Here is a 17,926-nt window from a genome sequence, read left to right as displayed (position 1 = left end):
TGTGCCCCATGCTTCCAAAATGACGTTTCAGGTGTGAACTGGCACAACACCTGAGGCTCCTGCATTTTGCAGCATTAGTTGCCCTCCCACCTCCTTGCCATGCCCTTCCCTGTCCACCCTCTTCGCTTTGCCCATTAGATATGATGTGGACGATAATGTGATTAGGCTCTCCCACAGTTTTTGTTTAACCAATTAGCAGCTCCGCAAGGCTACTTTGAAGATCAGGGAAGTGGTGCTTTGGGAGAAGACTGTTGAACTCTTTCTTCCCATGACATTTCCTCAGTCTGAATCCTCCCCCCCCCCCCCACTGAAATGCTGATTAGCTCCAATTATTTCGCCTCCTTTTTTTGGAGTTTGTATGGATGGTTTTGGGTTTTTTTTCCAGAGCTTGATTTTTATTTTGCGTTTTATTCTGTTTTCAACTTGCAATGGCTTAATGCCATGAAGCGGCCTGTTAGTTTGTTTAATCATAATAAGGAGAGGAGGAAGATGTATCCTTGCAGAGGGTTGTTTCTGGTGCTTCCACGTGCTTCCAGATGACAACAAAAGGTGTAGAAGTGCAGGATCTGATCTGTAACTATTTGCATCACCACTAACCGTTCATTGTTGTTGTTGGTTAGTTTAGTCATGTCCCCATGGACCAGAGCACGCCAGGCACTCCTGTCTTCCACTGCCTCCCGCAGTTTGGTCAAACTCATGCTAGCAGCTTCGAGAACACTGTCCAACCATCTCGTCCTCTGTCGTCCCCTTCTCCTTGTGCCCTCCATCTTTCCCAACACCAGGGTCTTTTCCAGGCAGTCTTCTCTTCTCATGAGGTGGCCAAAGTCTTGGCGCCTCAGCTTCAGGATCTGTCCTTCCAGTGAGCACTCAGGGCTGATTTCCTTTAGAATGGATAGGTTTGATCTTCTTGCAGTCCATGGGACTCTCAAGAGTCTCCTCCAGCACCAGAATTCAAAAGCATCCATTCTTTGGCGATCAGCCTTCTTTATGGTCCAGCTCTCACTTCCATACATCACTACTGGGAAAACCATAGCTTTAACTATACGGACCTTTGTTGGCAAGGTGATGTCTCTGCTTTTTAAGATGCTGTCTAGGTTTGTCATTGCTTTTCTCCCAAGAAGCAGGCGTCTTTTAATTTCGTGGCTGCTGTCACCATCTGCAGTGATCAACCATTCATAGAAACGTAGAATTGTAGAGTTGGAAGGGACCCTGAGGGTCATCTAGTCCAACCCCCTGCAATGCCTCCATGGCAGATGGCCACCCAACCTTTGCTTAAAAACCTCCAGGGAAGGAGAGTCCACAACCTCCCAAGAGAGACTGTTCCACTGTAACTTCTATAAGTCCCAGATAGCACAATCTGGAGGGGTCTCAGGTAGGGAAAGGTTACTGCAAAGTGCTATGCATTAATATTAAAAATAATCAAAAACACACACTTATTGTTTAGCTCACAGTCCAGATCTATAGAGCCAATTTAAAATGAGGGTTTTGTTGTGGTCTTCCACTGATGCACCACATATTAATATATTGCCCATGGAGCCAATGGCTCCTTTTATGTCTCAAAGGAGTTCTGTCGTCTCCCTTTGAAAAAACTTGCAAGCACTTGTGATTCCTCATGGCAAACCCTAAAAACAAAATCTCCCAAATGTTGTGGTAAGTGCAATCAATTTAGCACTCCTGTTTGTCAAGGGCATTTGTCAAAAGCTTCTTGGGGCATCTAATTTGGAAAATACTTTGGCACTTGTCCCTTTTGGGAAAAGGTCATCTAATACCGGAAATAAATATTTATCTCTGACTACAACTTCATTAAGCTTTTTAAAAAAAATCTGCACTGATGCCTATTCTCCCATTTTGTTTCCTGGTGACCATTGGTGAACACAAGATTGGATTGGCAATTGACTTAAATTATACCACATCTCTCCACTCTTTACAGCTCCAGAGCAACCAAATGGGAACTGTATGGTCTGTTCGTACATGATATGGCTTGGCATCAGGTCTTAAAGCAACATCCTGTGTCTTCAAACACGTCTTCCATTCATCCCGCTGTTTTCCGTCTTCCCATTCTGACAGCTACTCCCCTCAATGATGAGACTTCAGGTTATGACCTCATATCATATACACAATGAGCACAAACCGCTTCTCTTTGTCACTTCCATGTATGTCAAAGCATTCGAAACAGTGGAGGGTACCCCCTGGGCTGTGTAAAACAGTTTCTGCTTTAGACAGGTCTGAAGAGTTCTGGAATCCTTGGTATTAACACCTGAAACTTTTGAAATTAACAATTCCTCCACAAATAAAATACCTCTCGAGTCCAGGCTGCGTTAGGGCCTTTATAAAATATGGCGCCTAAGGGAAAATAGCTTTCTATTACAGTACCATGGTTATTTCTTGCACCTCCTGGGTATGACGTACGATAACAAAATGTCCTGTCATTGAATATTTCCTGCACTGTGCTCCTCTGGCTGGGCAAAGCCCTTTGATGTTAGGAATTTTTCCCACATACAGAGGTACCTCAGGTTACAGACGCTTCAGGTTACAGATGCTTCAGGTTGCAGACTCTGCTAACCCAGGAATAGTACCTCAGGTTAAGAACTTTGCTTCAGGATGAGAACAGAAATTGCGCAGCGGCGGTGCGGCGGCAGCGGGAGGCCCCATTAGCTAAAGTGGTGCTTCAGGTTAAGAACAGTTTCAGGTTAAGAACGGACCTCCAGAACGAATTAAGTCCCTTGCGCCGCAGTTGTAGCATACATAAATAAGTTCTTTATTTTTCTTGGCAGGTCTTGTCCTACAAACCCTAACAAAAATGCTTCTGGTTTTTTTTACAAATGTTAATTTAAACTTTTTTTTGCTGAAACACCACTCCTGACCATTATCTGTGTCATAGGCCAAGAGTCGGCTTCACCTGCTGAGCAGCAGCCTGAAGGAGCAGAAGGCGAAGGGACTCCACCTACTGCTGATCAGCCTTCTTGCTCCTGATGAGAACCAGCTGCCTCCAGCTTTCTTCAGCAGGGTTCCCAGCCTCAGTCAGTTGCTGGAAACAACATTCCTGGCCAGACCTTGCTGCTTCTTGTGACATCGGACCCTCAGCTTTCTTGACGCCCACACACACCCAGATCGTCTGGCTATATGAACTGAGATATTCCTGACCTTAAGACTGGACTGAACCTTGTATACGGTCTCCAGGCAGGTACCCGCTTAAGACTCGGCCAGTTGGCTGGCTTTTCCCCTGAGCTCTGCCCTGGCTGGCAGCACAGGACTATGACAATCTGAAGCGGTTGAATGCCTGCCAGAGCTTGACCATTGGGATGGGTTTACCCCAGGGCTGATTTAGGTTTGATGAGGCCCTAAGCTACTGAAGGTAATGGGGCCTTTTATATGCCCAGCTGTCCTTTGTCAACGACACATTGTCACTGTTTTTCGTGTTGAATGTATGCTATATGGTAATTAATAGATCTAAAGGACGCGGGTGGCGCTGTGGGTAAAACCTCAGCGCCTAGGACTTGCCGATCCGCATGGTCGGCAGTTCGAATCCCCGCGGCGGGGTGCGCTCCCGTCATTCGGTCCCAGCGCCTGCCAACCTAGCAGTTCGAAAGCACCTCCGGGTGCAAGTAGATAAATAGGGACCGCTTACCAGCGGGAAGGTAAACGGCGTTCCATGTGCTGTGCTGGCTCGCCAGATGCAGCTTGTCACGCTGGCCACGTGACCCAGAAGTGTCTGCGGACAGCGCTGGCCTCCGGCCTATAGAGTGAGATGATCGCACAACCCTAGAGTCTGGCAAGACTGGCCCGTACGGGCAGGGGTACCTTTACCTTTACTAATTAATAGATCTAATAGGTATCTCAAGCTATTTGCACATGTTGCCATGCAGAATGTAGGCACCCTATATATAGAAATGAGCAAACCAGTGATATTTTGGGGAGCAGGCTAGCAGGTGGGGCCCATGACTTACATCATAGGAGCCTACACAACACAAAACGCTGTTGCTGTATATAGGTTTTATTTTATTTGTTTTTTATCATATATTTTGGAAATGTACATCCAGTCCCCCCCCCCCCCGAGAGAGTGGGGCCCTAAGCTGTGGCTTGTTTAGCTTATACGTAAATCCGGCACTGATTTACCCAATTCCTCCACGCCAACGCTTGCTGAATGTCCCTTGCTACACCACTAGTAGGGAGGGATGGATTAACTTGTGCCTGGGTTATTCGACCTTGGGGAAAGTCCTTCTGCTTGCTCGGTCTACCAGCTGTATGGACTGACACTACTCACTGCCTTGTCGGTACTGTGAGACTCTACATTGGGGCTAAAATATCTCCCCAGCGCTGTTACTAAATCGGCGGAGGGGAGCCTCTCCCCTAAAATGCATGTGTTTTGTTTCTATGACTGGCCTAGTATGGGGAAACAGACATGAGGTCCCTGTGTTTTCCCTATACAGTGGTACCGCGCAAGACGAATGCCTCGCAAGACGAAAAACTCGCAAGACGAAAGAGTTTTTTGTTTTTTGAGTTGCTTCACAAGATGAATTTCCCTATGGGCTTGCTTTGCAAGACAAAAACGTCTTGCGCCTTTTTCTTAAAACCATCAATGCATTCCTATGGGAAACCGTCAATGCATTTCCTGTGGGAAACCGTGCTTCACAAGACGAAAAATTCACAAGACGAGAAAACTTGCAGAACGAATTAATTTCGTCTTGCGAGGCACCACTGTATTTAATTTGGGATAGGGAGAACGGCATGCGTTAATTGTGACAGGTTGCGGAAGGTGGGAGGGAAATAAGTTTGATAGATGGTAGATGCAGAGAGCGACGGAAGACGGGGGCCAGGTGGGCATTGGAGCATGTGACTGCTTCATGACAGGGTGACACACAAGTCCTCAACGGGAAGGAGGAGGCGAGTCTTACATTTATGAGTAAACATGCACAGGACTGGCCTTTTCAGCAAGTTGCCTCTGCTTAAAATGTTAATTACATCTTTAGAATTTACAAGCAGAACAGAGCAAGTCTGGTGTCCTGATAGCTGGATGGCTGTTTTGTTAGTTTTACCTTTCGTTCAGGTTGCACAAGATAGTCTTCTATAGCTTCAGATAAGGCTTGCAAACTGAATTCAAGAACTGAAAGCATTCATCCCTCTAAGAGCGAACTGAGGTGGTTGGATGTACACTAGATTGGTGGCAGAATGCAGCCACCTGGAAGCTTGTAGTGTCTATAAATTTGAGGAGCAACATGTGGAAACATGTTAGTCTATAAATTTTAAAGAAAAATGTTTTTTAACCCCCAAAACAGACTGACAGGGATCTGCAACTTCCATAAGGTATGGAGTGTTGAGGGAAAGGGAAGGAAGGAAGGAAGGAAGGAAGGAAGGAAGGAAGGAAGGAAGGAAGGAAGGAAGGAAGGAACTTGGGGTCTGGAGTAGAAGAGAGACTTGGCCTGCTCAACCCTCTAACACATTTCACCTGAAAACCACATGGTCTCTTGAGTCTCCTTGGGCAGGAAGGGAAGCTGTGCTGGACAAGGTCAAATCCAGACATGAGTGGGACCAAGGGTAGAATCATAGAGTTGGAAGAGACCACAAGGGCCATCGAGTCCAGACGTCCCTGGTTCCCGGGGACAGTCCCCAGATTTGCAAATCTGTCTCCGGGAAACATGACAGTGGCAGCCTCAGCAGTCTGGAGCTAGCCTGGTAGCGCAGTTGGCTCTGGCGGGCTTCAGAGCTGCTTGCTGCCATGGCGCCCACCATTTTTCCTTGCCGGAAGTCCCCATATGATGTGTTGAGCACAAGTCATATCATATGGGGACTTCCGGGAGGCAAACTGGCGGGCGCCACGGCAGCAAGCAGCAAGCAGCTCCTGAAGCCAGCCAGAGCCAACTGCGCTACCAGGCTAGCTCCAGACTGCTGACTGCAGCTGCTGCCGCCACTGCTGAAGGGGAACCAGGGACGTCCGGTGATACATATATCCTGCCCCCTTCCCCCTTTGTTTTGACTGATCGGGGGAGGCTTGGGAGTTGCGGAGGGCGGCCATTGCCCAGTTTTTAAAACACTCTGCACATTTATGTTTCACAGGGTGCAAAAAAGGGCTTTGCACCCTTATACAATATGCATGTGTGCTTGGGCCCAGGATCTTTTGCCTCACCATCCTCACTACTGACTCCTTGTTGCTACTCAGCTTCAAAAAAAAAGTGTCCCCGGATTCATTGAAAAAAAATCTGGTAACCATAGCCAAGGGTGATCATGCAAACCATTCACACAATAGATACTTCATGTACTCTCCATTCATGAACATCCACACAGTCCACCCTGGTCACAGACTCTCACTCAAACTATTTGTAATAACTCACTCAAAACTGGAAATAGAGAGGGTGGTGGTTACTTAGCTCCAGGCCTTGACTGTTCAGAGGCTGTAGGCAACCTTGTGGTACAACGAAGTGGGGGGGGGGGTATCGTCTTGTGAAATGCACAGACTTGACACCACACTACTTACAATTTTCAAACCATGTCCCTCCTCAAATCTGTGTGCTTAAGGAGGTGCCCAAGACTACCTCTCATAAAAAGCAAAAGTGTGCGCTGATTTTATGTACCTGTCCACACTTCTGTTTGGCCTGCCACTCCCCCCCCCGACACCCCCCCCCGAAAATCTGCTCTTCAGCACCAAATGAGAGCAAACATCAGTCCGGAGAAAACCCAATTGACGTTTGCTCCAATTCAACGGTATACGGGATGGGCAGAAGGGTGGATGTGCTTCAAGTGTGTGTGTGCTTTTTTTCCATAGTCTTTCTTAACATCTCACATCACAAAAGGTTCTCCATCGCCATCCACCTTTTGCTCCAGGGGTACACTAGACCAGTGTTTTGTGTCTCCAGCTGTTTATGGACTAAAACTCCCATCATCCCTATCTAGCAAGACCAGTGGTTGGTGATGTTGGGAATTGTAGTCCGAAAACAGCTGGAGACCAAAGTTTGGGAAACCCTGCTCTAAGCTATGGATTAAGTGTTTTAACCAGGGGAGGAAGGAGGACCAGCTAAGTAGCATCTTGTATAAGCCGTGTTTGTGCTTGGGCAATGTTCATTCATTTCAGTATTGATTTGGCACAACAGAAGTGCCCTGAAAGCGCTTTCCACAAGGAGCAGGTTGCACCTCCTAGGAGTGTCTTTTTGCTTTCTCTGAGACTTTGTGCTTACATTGTACACGACTACCAAGCAAAGTGGGAAAACAGCCATCATTGAGTCCATGGAACAAAGTACACATTATCTACTTCCCTGTTTGGGTGCAATCTCTGTCACTCCTCTTATCTCCATAAAGTACCATATTGGCCAGTGTTCACAGTGGGGGCCTCAGCCAACCATCCAGCTTTTAAAGTTTTAAAAAAAAATATTTTGGCACCCCACTCCACCCCCAGCAGCCTTTGAAAAGGCATCAGTACCAAAGGGATCTCCAGCTTCATGGCCCTTCTCTTTCAGCAGATCTACAGGAATTTAGGAAGAAGCTTTTGACCAACTCCTATTGTTGGGAGGGAGACAAAGGCTAAGGACCTCGACTTAAGCATAATAACAAGAAATGCTTTCATGCAGAAAAAACTACCACAGAAAGAAACCCCCCTCTCTGATATACACAAAGGGGGGGGAGGGAAAGGGGAAAGAAATCTTTGAAAATAACTAATTAAAGTTGTTTTAGCCTCTCTCACACGCCTCCAAGGGCACCTAATCTCACAGGAGCGGTGGCATGTGGAACAATGGACCCTCTGCCCCCGGCCCACCTCCCCCTTCTCAGAGCCCCCAACCTCTGCCTCAGAGTTTTTAAAACAAGAGGCCACTTTAAGTTAATGAGCTCTCAGCTGACTGGAAGAAGCCTCTAATGAAGGCTGATGGTCACACATTCCCTGGCGGAATGAATGGGATCCTGCCAAACCCATAACTGTCAGAAAGTTTCATTCATAAAATCCACATGCCTGAGAGGTAGGAGGGTTGCAAGGGGGGGGGTGGACTGGAATGGGTGGAGGTGTCTGCATGGAACCAGGCTGACCACGGAGCCAAGAAGCAGCTTGCACGCATGAGCAGCGGTGGCCAAACCCCAGGATTCCTGGACCCCAGCTCCTTGCTCCTTTGTCTGACAGTTAATTAGGAATATCCTCCCCAAATGACGCTGGAGAGACCGACTGTTGGGATAATCAGTGAGACTTTGGGTTGGGGGGTTTCTACTTTCCCGCTGTTATGTCACCATCTCTACAAGGGCCAAAGTCTGGGTGGCGGTGGGAGGAGGAGTGTCAGAATTGTTCTAAGGAAGAGGTGTGGGGACGCCGTGGGTTACCAACCGATGGGGTCCGGATAAGAGGAAAAGGGAGGAATAGAGGCCGGTCTCTTGGGGGTGCCAGAAGATGGGAGAGGAGAGGTGGGAGAGGACACGGTCATGCCCCAAAACATGACAGACTCAAAATGGGATGCTTGGAGTATGCTACAAAATGGTCCAGATGCGTATTAAGCTGTAAGTTCTCAGGGAAGAAGCTTCAGTTTGCTTTTTGTGGTTTGGAGGAGCCATGCTCCAGCAAAAGTTAGGAGGTGGGGGTGACGTTGTGGAAGGATTTAGCACCCACTGCTGAAGGTTGATGGTGACGTTTTTCCTGGCCCCCATTTCTTCTCCCAAACGCTCCCAGCAGTGACATTACGTAATGATGGGGGCTTCTGGAAGGGCGGGGATGCTGTTGCCAACGCAAATTGGCCAAAAATTGGTCAAAATGCTCCCTGTCTTGCTGCCTGTGAATGGGGGAGATAGATCATTTTGGTTTGATCTCAGTTGAATATACAGTGGTACCTCAGGTTACATATGCTTCAGATTACATACGCTTCAGGCTACAGACTCCGCTAACCCAGAAATAGTGCTTCAGGTTAAGAACTTTGCTTCAGGATGAGAACAGAAATCGGGCTTCGGCGGTGTGGTGGCAGCAGGAGGCCCCATTAGCTAAAGTGGTGCTTCAGGTTAAGAACAGTTTCAGGTTAAGAACGGACCTCCGGAACGAATTAAGTACTTAACCCGAGGTACCACTGTATCCAGGGACGCGGGTGGCGCTGTGGGTTAAACCACAGAGCCTAGGACTTGCCAATCAGAAGGTCGGTAGTTCGAATCCCCGCGACGGGGTGAACTCCCGTTGCTCCTTCCAACCTAGCAGTTTGAAAGCACATCAAAGTGCAAGTAGATAAATAGGTACCACTCCGGCAGGAAGGAGATAAGTAACTATCTTATATTTAGAATCTTAACTTTAGAAGACATCTGAAGGCAACCCTGTATGGGTTTCTTAATGTTTCTTAATGTTTTATTCTTTTTTTTAATATGTTGGAAGCCACCCAGAGTGGCTGGGTATGAATAATAAAATTGTTGTTGTTGTTGAATAAGTCCCTATTTTCATCAGGGAAATGTTGGAGGGTATGCAACTATTTTGTTCAGTACGGACCCTCCAAGTTGCCCTATTTTCCAGGGACAGTCCTGGATTTACAGAAGCCGTCCCAGTTTCTGATTTTATCCCTGAATGTCTCTATTTTCATTGGAGAAATGTTGGAGGGTCTGGAATTATCCATCCCCTGAGCCATTTGAAGGCAGCCCTGTATAGGGAAGTTTTTTTAAATGGTTTATTATATTTTATATATGTTGGAAGCCGCCCAGAGTGACTGAGGCAACCTAGATGGGTGGGGTATAAATAGTAAAATTATTATTATGGAATAGAACTTCCCTATTTTCTTCAGATAGGCATTGGAGGGTATTCAATATCCATGGTCCACACCAATTTCAGTGGGTCTCCTAGGAGTACGCCTTAGTTGGATATCGTCACCCAAAGAGAAGCATAGAACAGAAAGCCAAAGGCAAGATAAAGGGAAATATGTGGGGCCACATCCTGTGTTTCTTTTTCATGAGGCGAATGGGAAGGAATCATGGTTTCAGCTGCGTCTTGAGAGAGTACTTGTCTGGTACAAGAGGTTCTTCATTAGGAGCAAGAGCTCTTCAATGCTCAGGAGAGACAAAGGCTTGTTTGTGCAGAGCATGCGTGGGACAAGATGTCTTGGAGCCTGCAAATGGTTTGTGAAGTCAAGTGCCTCCCAGATTGACCACAGTTTGGATAAGCAAAGCAGAGGGTCATTGTGAAGCTCAGACAAGACATACAAATGCCTTCTACAGCCAGGGCTATTTTGCCTCCTGAAAATTATCCACTGCCGATTCTACGGTGAAATATCCATTTGAAAATTCAGTATCTGGTGTTTGGTGTCAATATCTGACATCCAGTGAAATCATTATTTGGTATTTGAGGCTATTTGATGATTGACACGTGGCATTTTATTTGACACCTGTTTAGCATCTGGCACGATGTGAAATTTGACAACTGATGGCATTTGAGAGTTGACTTCTGACATTGTATATCTGACTTCATTTGATTATTTGAAGACCAGTGATGTTTATAGTTGGCTTTATAGGACCAGCAACATTTATCTTTTATCATATATGAGGGTTGTCGTATTTGAGAAAGTGAAAATCTGGACACAAAAGTTGTTGAGCTTTTTTTAAGCTTATATTTTGCATCGTGCAATTATAAAAATACTTAATGATATTACAATATTTTAAAATGAAACTGTTTGAAATACCGGAGATTCCAGTTCATCCTTTGCAAACTCTTTTAGTGCTTGAATGGAACTCATTACTGTGCATCATGCTTTTAGGTAGTTGAGTCTGCAAACCCTTATCTGGGGGTATAGATTGATGTTACCAGTTTTAGTTTCTCTGCATTTCTCACTTTCCCAATCTTTACTTCATTGAATTTTTGCATCAATTTGCGATTTTTATAAAAGCACATTTCTCCTAATATATGCTCCTCTGTATTCAATTTTGCCTAATATGCGCTTTATTAAAAGCAATTTTTACTAAGGTAATGTAGTTCTGAATATTGTTTCTCCAGATATATGCATTTTTGTGCATACATGGAAGAACTGCATCACAAAATTCAGAGAGCTGCAAGTCTTGAAAGAGAGCTATATTTTGGTTAACTTGTTCATTTGAGAAATGTGAATGAGGCAAGTTTGCATAAAAATGCAAATCAAACAAATTCCTCCCCAATCCCTGCCTGGGAATGTCCCGCCAAATTTACATGTATAAACTCATGTTCTGTCATTAATCCTGCAGTTCTTGAAAGCAGTTCTTTCAGATTACCTTCCATATTTCACCCAATATTTTAAACTTGAGGATTAATATTTTTTTTAATGGGAAAACTAGAACTGGGAGCAAACAGAAAATGACAGAAGTCCACAGAAAATCACTCTCCTTAAACATGTGTTCTCTTGGGCTGCCCCCAAACAGTTATTATCTCTTATACCTTTAATTCTGCTCCAGTCTCCAAGTACATGGTTCAATAGAAAAAGTAATAAAATTAAGCAGCGCATATGAAACGATGACTTTTCAAGATAATGAAAGAAAGGGTTTGACAGTTGTTTCTGAAATAGCCGTAGTCAGACCCAAACTAAAAGTTCCATGATATTCTTTGATGTTTCACAACAACAGATAGAAGAAAGTTGTGATCCTTCCATCTCTATTATGTATTTTCAGAGAAAAACATGTCTCATCCTTACAAAAAAACACCTGCTTTACACCTGGAAAGAGATGGATTCATCATGACCATATCGCTGGCTGGACAGGTAGGTATGACCTCGGTTTTGTGAATGTTTCAACGCAACATGTGAAAGAACCTGTGTTTTAGAGATCCTTTGCCAGAAACTGGGACTTCCAAGCACAGATCTGCCCCCCTTAAAATGCACAGTGTTGTGTGCCCTTGTGACACACAACATTTATCCACTTTAAGGATAAATATATGTCTATATTTCTTTCTGTGGACGCGTTCCTCTTTTAAAATAACGATGATAATAATTTACACCTAACCAATCCCTTCCTCCCCATTTCCCTTCCAAAAATTCTTGAGTTAAACATTGTCAGGAGAAAAACTGCATCTCTAATAAGAGAGGCAATTCCACGGCAGTTTAACATAAAAAGATCAGCTGCTATCGACCCATTATTTGAACAAGTGTCGTGCTATTGACAGGAAGACAAAATAAGTTAGAGTGACCATGTTTCAAAGATTCTGTATGTACACTCAATCATTGCAGCAGAAATTGAAACCGGGTATATAACAACACGGCCATGTTTTCTATTTCCCCTGTAGATCAATGCTAACAGCAGGAGGGGACCCTAAAGATGGATGTTGCTGGAGGGAAAAGGAAAAAAAGAAAAAGCTCAAAATCTTCAGCTAGGTGGCTTAGAGGATTAAAAACTTCGAGAGCAGCAGCTGTGTTAGTCTGTTACAGCAAAACAACAAGAGTTGTGCAGATCTCAGGGCTGTCTTAAGCATATGCGGTGCCGGGGTGCAAAGATCTGCCCGGTGCCCTCCCCCGGCTGCCCAGTCCCAGGTGCGCAGGAGGGCGGAGCCTCACCGTCTCGCTGGCTCGGTCGCCCCCAACCAACAGGCGGGCTCTTCCCCTGGCTCAACTCTCAGTCCCCAGACTCTCGGCCTGGCGCCCCTGAGAGCCTGGTCATAGCTGTCAACCGTCCCTTATTTGGCGGGAAACTCCCTTATCCCAGCGCCGTGTCCCGCTGCTGTCCCTTATTGATGATGTCCCTTAAAATTCCCGGGTTTCAAAGGAAGCAGCTCCTCTCCCTCCCTCCCTGCCAGCCACGGAGGAGGGAGACTCCAACTGTGTTGCTTGGCTGCGTTGCTCACCCAATAAGGAGTCTAAGAACGACTGGGGGGTGGAGCTTGCATGCCTTGTGCCTGGGGACTCGCCTTTGCTCAGCGCTTCCCAGCGAAGAGGTGACGGTGGTTTCCTTGCTGCATCCCCTTTGCCGGGTTGCTGCGCCGTGGGAACCACCGCTTAAGGCTTCGTTCCGCTGCTGGCTGGGCTTTCTGTCTTTGGCTCAGAAGTTGAACATACCTGTGTTTGGAAAATCCCTTATTTTGGCTGCTGGTCCCTTATTTTCAAATCTGTAAGTTGACAGCTATGAGCCTGGTGCCTGGGTGCCCTGCACCCCTAGCGCCTATGGGTAAGACAGCCCTGATAGATCTTCTCCCTACGAGAAACAGTGGGCAGCTGCCGCCAATGAGCCTAAGCCATAAAGATAAAGTGGGAAGCCAAACATTTCTGTTTTAAGTATTTGCTATAAATGGAAATAGAAAATGCCGCAACTCATGGAACAAGATGTAGTTACCCACTTAAGGTGAATGAATGCAGCCAGAAGCACTTTTTCCTACCCTCCCCACCAGGGAAGAAGAAACACTGGAACAAGGGGAACATGAAGATCTGCATCAGGATCTGCTGCCCCCGTGCATCCTGCCACCTGAGGAGGTCAACGCATCTTGCCTCATGAGTGGGCCGGTTCTGGTACTGTACACAGAGGCAGTTCATAGCGATTCCATTTAAATATCACGGTGGATCACTTTTGGCTGGCATATGCTGCATGAACTTGCCCGAACCATTTTAAATCCATCTAAAGAGTGTAGCGATCTCCACATCTTGTGGCAAGTTAAGTACAGTGGTACCCCGCAAGACGAATGCCTCGGAAGACGAAAAACCCGCTAGACGAAAGGGTTTTTCATTTTCTGAGGTGCTTCGCAAGACGGATTTTCCAAAGGGCTTGCTTCGCTAGACAAAACAGCCCTGCCTCTCCTGTCATGGCGACGGTCGCACGCTCGCTTCCCCGCTCCTCCGGCTCCCTCCCACCTTCCTGCTGACGGCTCCTCCGGCTCCCTCCCACCTTCCGGCCGACCTTCCAACTTTCCGGCTGCCTCGCGCTGCTGCCCACCGCCCTCACGCGCTCCCCTCAGGAGCCGTTGCCGCCAGCAGCCAGCGCTGCGACCAGAGTCGCGCTCCTGAGCCCCGCCGCCCTCCAGCAGCCGCGTTTCATGGTGTCCACAAGGCGCGGGTGAGTCCAAGGACCGTATGCGGCAGCTGCCCTGCTTCTCCCCACCCCTCCCCGCCGTGGTGCTTCGCAAGACGAAAAAACTCGCTCTACGAAAAAACTCGCAGAACGAATTAATTTCGTCTTGCGAGGCACCACTGTACTTTGTAAAGAACTGCTTCCTTCTTGCATGTATCATCCTGAATCAGCTGCTGATCGGAGTCATTGCATATCTCTGATTTCTAGTATTATGAGGGGGAGACAAAAAAATACAGCATCTCTCCCACTACAAGGAAGCCCACCACCCTACTCTCTGGTCAGTTCCAACTCCTTTTCTCTTTTTCTTCCTTCTGGCCATTTGTTTCTTTTCTGCCACTTTCATGGCTCCATTATATACTTTCATTGAGCTGCAGTATCCATACAAAGTATTCCAAACATTGCTGTACGATTGCTGTATATAATGGCATTACAGCAACAGGATATTTAAAATGGACAATACTCAAAATGAGCTAAAGTTCATGCGGTATAAATGAATGCAGAAAAGAACATTTAGGGATTAAAATCATGGTCTGCCCTTTCGGTGGATAAATTTGGTGGATTTCGTTGTGGCATTAACGATTATGAATTTTAAAGATTGTGTGGTGATTGTTCAAAAAAGCAGCATCTTAAACAAGTAAATGACTACCTGATTTTCTGGTGGTGCATGAGAACAGCATGCTGAATTATATTTTCTTAAATGAAATATTTGTTGTATGTATCTTGTGGAAATTACATTGCAATTTTAAACCTTTTTTTGTATAATCTGTATAAAATCTATCCCTACTGATTCGAAGTGGCTGAAACTGGCTGCTGAAGTATGTGCCTGAACCAGAATAGAAAGAGCAGGTTTCTTTCTCTTTCTTTCTTTAATGCTAAATCAAAACAGAATTTTAAAAAAAAATCCCCATGGGGACATTTTGCTACGCGTAGCACTAGTTCTTTCATTATGAGTTGGATCCTTTGGCAACTCCGCAGGAAGCACCTTGCTGCTAATAATGTGGCCTTGGAGTGACATCAAGTGTTCAAATGCTGCACTGCTCTCTGTTGACGTTATTGTTTGCAGTCATAAATAGTGCAGCAGGGCCAACATCCGGAAGTGGCAATTTAAGGAACATTTCCAAACGCAAAGAGAGAAATTGGCGGATACCCGTTCAGGAATATTTCGTGCTCCTGAATTAACAGAGTATAAAACCATTACATCACCTTGCCGACAAAGGTCCGTATAGTTAAAGCTATGGTTTTCACCAGTAGTGATGTATGGAAGTGAGAGCTGGACCAAAAAGAAGGCTGATCGCCGAAGAATTGATGCTTTTGAATTATGGTGCTGGATGAGACTCTTGAGAGTCCCATGGACTGCAGGAATATCAAACCTATCCATTCTTAAGGAAATCAGCCCTGAGTGCTCACTGGAAGGGACAGATCCTGAAGCTGAGGCTCCAATACTTTGGCCAACTCATGAGAAGAGAAGACTCCCTGGAAAAGACCCTGATGTTGGGAAAGATGGAGGGCACAAGGAGAAGGGGACGACAGAGGACGAGATGGTGGGACAGTGTTCTCGTAGCTACCAGCATGAGTTTGACCAAACTGCGGGAGGCAGTGGAAGACAGGAGTGCCTGGCGTGCTCTGGTCCATGGGGTCACGAAGAGTCGGACACGACTAAACAACAACAAAACCATTTGCAAAGAGGATTGAGCAAAGGCAACTAAACCAAATGTGCATTCTTCCTGATTCAACTGTGCTGATGGATGGCAGACATACCCAAAAGTGCTGGCGGCAAAGGGAACTGTAGGTCCCATCTTCACTACCATAACCTCCAAAATTTCTCCAGTGAAAATAGGGACATCCTAAGGAAAAGCAGGACAGGATCAAATCAGAAACCAGGTCTAACAACAAGTCCTGGCCAGGCTGAATTAATGCAAGGGGAAAGAATATTAACCCTTTTGTGGTGATGGGTGGCTAATATTCTTTGTGTTTAAGAGGCAAGTTTTTTCTCGTTTCCTTAACAAGTAGCCAAAATAGTGTTTTATTTTGGTAGTAATTCCCTAAGTGATCATCTTGGGTTTCTTATCTCTGCTCAGTAATTGCAAATATTGAAATGCTCCGTAGCATTGCATTGTTATGCATTTCTAAAGAAAAGATGCAGCATATAATTATTGGCTGTGACTGAGCTTTGCATTTCTGCTTCAATATTTCCAATTATCCAAAAGGTCTGCATTTAAATTATGCAAATAGTTTGTAATGCTTTAGTTTTTAAATGATTGACATAGTATGACTATAGGAAAACTAAGTCATATTGTAATACAACTAACAAAGGACATTTATGTGCACCTGGAGATTTTCTCTCAATAGTAGTAGTAGTAATAATAATAATAATAGGCTGCCTTCATCATCATCATAATTTATTATTTCTACCCCGCCCATCTGACTGGGTTTCTTCAGCCACTCTGGGCGGCTTCCAACAGAACATTAAAAATAGAATAAAACTTCAATTATTAAAAACTTCCCTAAACAGGGCTGCTTTCAGATGTCTTCTAAAAGTCAGATAGTTGTTTATTTCCTTGACATCTGATGGGAGGGTGTTCCACAGGGCGGGCGCCACTACCAAGAAGGCCCTCTGCCTGGTTCCCTGATTTAACCTCACTTCTCACAATGAGAGAACCGCCAGAAGGCCCTCGGAGCTGGACCTCAGTGTCCGAACTGAATGATGGGGGTGGAGACGCTCCTTCAGGTCTGGCCTGGACCGAGGCTGTTTATGGCTTTGAATTGTGCTTGGAAATGTACTGGGAGACAATGTAGGTCTTTCAGGACTGGTGTTATGTAGTCTCGGCTGCCATTCCCAGTCACCAGTCTGGCTGCCACATTCTGGATTAGTTGTAGTTTCTGGGTCACCTTCAAGGGTAGCCCCACGTAGAGCGCATTGCAGTAGTCCAAGTGGGAGATAACCAGAGCATGTGCCACTCCGACGAGACAGTCTGTGGGCAGGGAGGGTCTCAGCCTGCGGACCAGATGGTGCTGGTAGACAGCTGCCCTGGATGCAGAATTAATCTGTACCTCCATGGACAGCTGTGAGTCCAGAATGACTCCCAGGCTGCACACCCGCTCCTTCAAGGGTACAGTTGCCCCATTCAGTAGTCCCCCACACCCACCTACCCCCTGTCCCCCAAAAACATTACAGTGATACCTCGGGATAAGTTCTTAATTCATTCCGGAGGTCCTTTCTTATCCTGAAACTGTTCTTAACCTGAGGCACCACTTTAGCTAATGGGGCTCCTGCTGCTGCCACGCCGCCAGAGCACAATTTCTGTTCTCATCCTGAAGCAAAGTTCTTAACCCGAGGTATTATTTCTGGGTTAGCGGAGTCTGTAACCTGAAGCGTATGTAACCTGAGGTACCACTGTGCTTGTGTCTTGTCAGGATTTAACCTCAGTCTGTTAGCCGCCATCCTTCAGATGTCTTCTAAAGGTTGCATAGTTACTTATCTCTTTGGCTCAGGGGTTGCATAACTCCACACCCTCCAACTTTTCTCCAGGGAAAATAGGGATGGAAATAGGGACATTCTGAGATCAAATGAGAAACCGGGATGACTTCTGTGAATCTGTGACTGATCCTCAAAAATAGGGACACTTGGAGGGTCTGCAGCTAGCGAGTATATTTTGCAAAATTATATTTTAAAAATCTAAACTAAAACACGTTTTCTTTGATTTGCTTAAAACCTAAAATTCCTCCTGTTTGCCCAGTGTACTTTTTCTGCACGCTTAGTAAGCACACCCACTGAAGCAATGCTCCTCTGTCAATGTCAACCTTTGCCGGGTCTTTATTCTCCACAAGGTACTGAATGGCCACTCTACTTGGTGCATGGCTGAGGGTGGTGGGGTGAAAGATTTATGCCTCCTTTACTTGGTCTGCACAAATACAAGATGGGTGACACCTGGCTTGAGAGCAGTACATGTGAAAAGGATCTAGGAGTCTTGGTTGACCA

This window comes from Podarcis tiliguerta (genome assembly GCF_965153285.1).
Source record: "Podarcis tiliguerta genome assembly, chromosome: 5".
Taxonomy (NCBI): domain Eukaryota; kingdom Metazoa; phylum Chordata; class Lepidosauria; order Squamata; family Lacertidae; genus Podarcis; species Podarcis tiliguerta.
The sequence above is the reverse complement of the archived record's forward strand: the minus strand, read 5'-3'. Positions refer to the sequence as shown.